Here is a 5,778-nt window from a genome sequence, read left to right as displayed (position 1 = left end):
TAATATAGTCATAGCTAGAAGTTATTAGTAAGGTCATAAGTAAGAATTATAAGTCAAGAACTTTCATTAGATAAATCCTGGTATACCCCAAGTCATCTGACTTCATTTGTTAAATGACTATCAGTCAGTCAGTCAGTTCAGTCACTCAGTCGTGTCCAACTCTTTGCGACCCCATGAATCACAGCACACCAGGCCTCCCTGTCCATCACCAACTCCCGGAGTTCACTCAAACTCATGTCCATCGAGTCGGCGATGCCATCCAGCCATCTCATTCTCTGTCATCCCTGTCTCCTCCCACCCCCAGCCTGGTGTTAATCTCCTGGTTGTACATTATGGAGCATGTGATCTTTATCTGAAGATTGGTCACTGAGATAAGCCTTAGAAACAAATTAAGAGTGTCCTTTTTAATAACTTAATTAAATATTTTAGCAATATCACATAACAAGGAACTGTCTCAGCAGTGAGTCTTAGTAAACACTAGACCTTAATTAACAAAACTAGAAACTTAGTTTAACAATTTACAAAACTTAATATTCAGTGATTTTTCATTATGGAGGCATTAACCCTGTATCCAGGAAGACTTTAACCCATCAAATAAAAATGAGGTTTGTCAGGGAGCTGGGAAAAGCCAAGCAGCTGTCTTGGATTTCCCATAGCCCTGACTCTGATTTTCAGCTATTGTTCACCCATTTTTAATTCCCCAATTTAGAAGTAGACTGTTGCCATGGCTTAAGGACATTAGGATAGCACAAGTCTAACAGTGAGGGGTAAGTTTTTATATTAGCAGAATGAGCTTTTATATGTATCATAATCTTAAATAACAACTATTTACTTTACTAAAGTAACAAAAGATTTTAAAAACAAATATGAATCACTTAAAGGCAAAGAAATTTATAATCTGTTATTGAAAGATTCATTTTAAGAAAACTTTGTTCTCTTAGCATAGAAAGTAGACTAAATTCCAGTCTGTTACCAATTTACCAGATAGCAAACAAACAAAATTTATCAGTTAATCTTAGAAAAGTCTTTTCCATATATCTTGAAGAACTAGCAGTATTTTTCTAAAGACATGGGAGTGAAACCATACAAGGCATGTTTCAGTTCAGTTCAGTTCAGTCGCTCAGTCGTGTCCGACTCCCTGTGACCCGATGAATCACAGCACGCCAGGCCTCCCTGTCCATCACCAACTCCCGGAGTTCACTCAAACTCATGTCCACAGAGTCGGTGATGCCATCCAGCCATCTCATTCTCTGTCGTCCCCGTCTCCTCCCGCCCCCAATCCCTCCCAGCATCAGAGTCTTTTCCAGTGAGTCAACTCTTCACATGAGGTGGCCAAAGTATTGGAGTTTCAGCTTTAGCATCAGTCCTTCCAATGAACACCCAGGATCGATCTCCTTTAGAATGGACTGGTTGGATCTCCTTGCAGTCCGAGGGACTCTCAAGAGTCTTCTCCAACACCACAGTTCAAAAGCATCAATTCTTCGGCGATCAGCTTTCTTCACAGTCCAACTCTCACATCCATACATGACCACTGGAAAAACCATAGCCTTGACTAGACAGACCTTTGTTGGCAAAGTAATGTCTCTGCTTTTTAATATGCTATCTAGGTTGGTCATAACTTTCCTTCTAAGGAGCAAGCGTCTTTTAATTTCCTGGCTGCAATCAGCATCTGCAGTGATTTTGGAGCCCAAAAAAATACAGCCTGACACTGTTTCCCTGTATCCCAATCTATTTCCCTTCAAAAATGACAATGATATATTACATCACACACACTAGGAAGTCTATAATTAAAAAATGTATAATAGTTATACACAGAAATTGTCCTATAAAGCTGGTGGCAATGTGAAAATGGTGAAACTGCAGGTAAAATATAGGAATAAGGAATGAGAGGAGGATGGACTACAAGAAGCCTTTTGAAGAATAACCCCATGGAAGATGATGATTGGTTGGGTGTCCTGAGAAATCTGTATGCAGGTCAAGAAGCAACAGTTAGAACTGGACACAGAACAACAGACTTGTTCCAAATCTGGAAAGGAGTATACCAAGACTGTATATTGTCACCCTGCTTATTTAACTTATATGCAGAGTACATCATGTGAAATACCAGGCTGGATGAAGCACAAGCTGGAATCAAGATTGCTGGGAGAAATGTCAACAACCTCAGATATGCAGATGACACCACCCTTATGGCAGTAAGCAAAGAAGAGCTAAAGAGCCTCTTTATTAAAGTGAAAGAGGAGAGTGAAAAGGTGGCTTAAAACTCAACATTCAGAAAACTAAGATTATGGCATCCGGTCCCATTACTTCATGACAAATATCTGGGGAAACATTGGAAACAGTGACAGACTTTATTTTCTTGGGCTCCAAAATCACTGCTGATGGTGACTGCAGCCATGAAATCAAAAGACACTCACTCCTTGGAAGAAAAGCTATGACCAACCTAGACAGCATATTTAAAAAGCAGAGACATTACTTTGCCGACAAAGGTCCGTCTAGTCAAAGCTATGGTTTTTCTAGTAGTCATGTATGGATGTGAGAGTTGAACTATAAAGAAATCTGAGCACCAAAGAACTGATGCTTTTGAAATGTGGTGTTGAAGAAGACTCTTGAGAGTCCCTTGGACTGCAAGGAAATCCAACCAGTCAATCCTAAAGGAAATCAGTACTGAATATTCATTGGAAGAACTGATGCTGAAGCTGAAACTCCAATACTTTGGCCATCTGATGTGAAGAACTGACTCATTTGAAATGACCCTGATGCTGGGAAAGATTGAAGGTGGGAGAAGAAGGGGAGGACAGAGGATGAGATGGCTGGATGGCATCACCGACTCGATGGACATGAGTTTCAGCAAGCTACAGAAGGTGGTTATAGGCAGGGGAGCCTGGTGTGCTGTTGTCCATGGGGTCACAAAGAGTCAGACACGAATGAGCGACTGAACTGAACTGAATTAAACTGGATGCCTGGAATAATGGAGGAAAAATGAGTCAAAGTTAGTGAAATTATAATTCTCTATAAACCCAAATCAGGCATATTACTTTACTTGGGGAACTTAAATGTGGAGTTTAACATCTGTAAGTTTTAAATTTCTGCCTCACAGTATCATTGAATGTTTAAATGAAAAACTTATATAAAACCTATTAGGCGTACTTCTAAACAAGAATGTAAGGGGAGCTAGTTTGAAGACTGTGCTGCTGAAATCCAAAATACACCTTGTAAAGAGATGAAGAACTCTTGTAAAACCCAATATTGAGAAGCATGTCCTCTCAGAATGTTTCCTCTAAACTGAGGTCAAGGTCCCCCTTTCCAGGTCTCCCATGCACCAAGTTCCCACTGTTCATTTAAGGGGTAATTCTATTAGTCACCAACTGATTCATCAACATTGAACTCAGTCCATATTGCAGCAGCAGCATCAGAGGCTAGGTCCCTGGGAGAGGAATAAATGAAGAATATTCCCATCCAATATTCCCGGATTCAGTGACCATGTAGAGAAAGGGTAAGATGTGAAATCTGGAATCACTCAATGTTGGATTTAAGGCTTTCCTCTGTCACCATCCAGTTTGGGAATAACAATTACTGTCCTGTAAAATACAAAACATGATACCTACCCTAGGAGGTTCTTGTGAGAATTAGAAGAGATAATATTTGTAGAGTGCCCAGGATAAAACTTGACCCATTATTGGCTCTGAAACTCCAGCTCAATCTCTTGCTGAGCTGTCATCACATGGGTCAAAGTAAACGACCAGGGGAAGCTGGAGCTGAAGCTGAACTGGAGAAGCAGATGTCTGAAGGATGTCAGCATCAGAGTGGAGGTGTCCCAGGAGTCCCTGTTTTTTCAATTATCTTTGCACTCTGGCCTGTGTTCTGGGTCGCAGAGTAGACAGCACTGAGAGGCAAATCTTCTTTCAGATATTGCTCACTGATACTCTGGGAATGAAAGACAATGGATTCTAAAAGCAGATGAAGTATAAATCAGATCCAAATTGGGGAAACTCAGCAGTGGCCACAGGAAAGATCAGTTTTCACTCCAATCCCAAAGAAAGGCAATACCAAAGAATGTTCAAATTACTATACAGTTGCTCTCATTTCACATGCTAGCAATGTAATACTCAAAATCCTTCAAGTTAGGCATCAGCAGTATGTCAACCAAGAAATTCCAGATGTATAAGCTAGATTTAGAAAAGACAGAGGAACCAGAGATCAAATCGCCAACATGTGTTGTATCATAGAAAAAGCAAGGGAATTCCAGAAAAACATCTACTTTGCTTCACTGACTACACTAAAGCCTTTGACTGTGTGGATCACAACAAACTGTGGTAAATTCTTAAAGAGATGGGAATACCAGATCACCCTGTCTCCTGAGAAACCTATATGCACATCAAGAAGCAACAGTTACAACCAGACATGGAACAACAGACTGGTTCCAAATTGGGAAAGGAGTACATTAAGGTTGTATATCATCATCCTCTTATTTAAATTATAGGCAGAGTACATCATGGGAAAAGCTGGACTAGATGAATCACAAGCTGGATATCAACAACCTCAAATATGTAGATGATACCACTCTAATGGCAGAAAGTTAAGAGGAACTAAAGAGACTCCTAATGAGAGTGAAAAGGCTGGATTAAAATTCAACATACAAAAAACTATGATCACGCCACCCAGTACCATCACTTCATGGCAAATAGACTGGGAAAAAGTGGAAACAGTGACAGATTTTATTTTCTTTTGCTCCAAAATCAGTGCAGATGGTGACTGCAGCCATGAAATTAAAAGATGCTTGATTCTTGGAAGAAAGCTATGACCAAACTAGACAGCATATTAAAAAGCAGAGACATCACTTTGACAGAAAGAACTGTATAGTCAAGATATGATTTTTCTAGTAGTTATGTATGGATGTGAGAGTTGGACCATAAAGAAGGCTGAGGGAGAACCAAAGAATGAATACTTTCAAACTGTGGTGCTGGAAAAGACTCTTGATAGTTCCTTGGACTTCAAGGTCAAACCAGTCAATCCTAAAAGAAATCAGTCCTGAATATTCATTGGAAGGACTGATGCTGAAGTTGAAACTCCAATAATATGGCCACCTAATGCAAAAGCTGACTCATTGGAAAAGACCCTGATGCTAGGAAAGATTGAGGGCAAGAGGAGAGAGTGAGATGGTGTATGACATCACCAATTCAATGGACATGAGTCTGAACAATCTCCATGAGATAGTGAAGGATAGGGAAGCCTAGCATGCTACAGTCCATGGGGTTGCAAAGAGTAGGACACGACTTAGTGACTAAACCACAAACAACAAAGGAACCCACAGGGAACCAATGCTGCTGACACGCACTGTTTGTGGATGCCCCCCAAGTTCCCAGTATTACACAGGCCTCAGATGTAAAATCTCCTAGTTAATACTGTTGATTGTTCAGAAAGAGGCAGTGGTACAAGTAGTAGTGACTAGGTTTGATAAGCACAAGTGTAAGTGCAGAGGAACCTGGTACAGCCCATGATGATCACAGCTCCCGCCTCTCACCTGGTACATGGCTTCTTGATACTCTTCTTAACTCTGATCTGTCCCGTTGCCATCATCATGGTTCCTATGGTCCTGCTGCAATGCTTCTCCTGAGTCACACACATACATAGAGTGGAGCTTGAATCTCAGTCTCAAAAACCTGTACCCAGTTCCATGGTTGTGACCCCAAAGCCATTATCACATCCACCAGCCCTTTTGCAGGGGGAAATCTCTGAGCAGCAAAGTGAAGAAGAAAGGATTTCGGTGGAAGAGAGGAG

This window comes from Moschus berezovskii, chromosome 4 (assembly GCF_049115385.1).
Source record: "Moschus berezovskii isolate FMDL1 chromosome 4, NW_MosBer_1.0, whole genome shotgun sequence".
NCBI classification, from domain to species: domain Eukaryota; kingdom Metazoa; phylum Chordata; class Mammalia; order Artiodactyla; family Moschidae; genus Moschus; species Moschus berezovskii.
Note: the sequence above shows the minus strand (reverse complement) of the source record.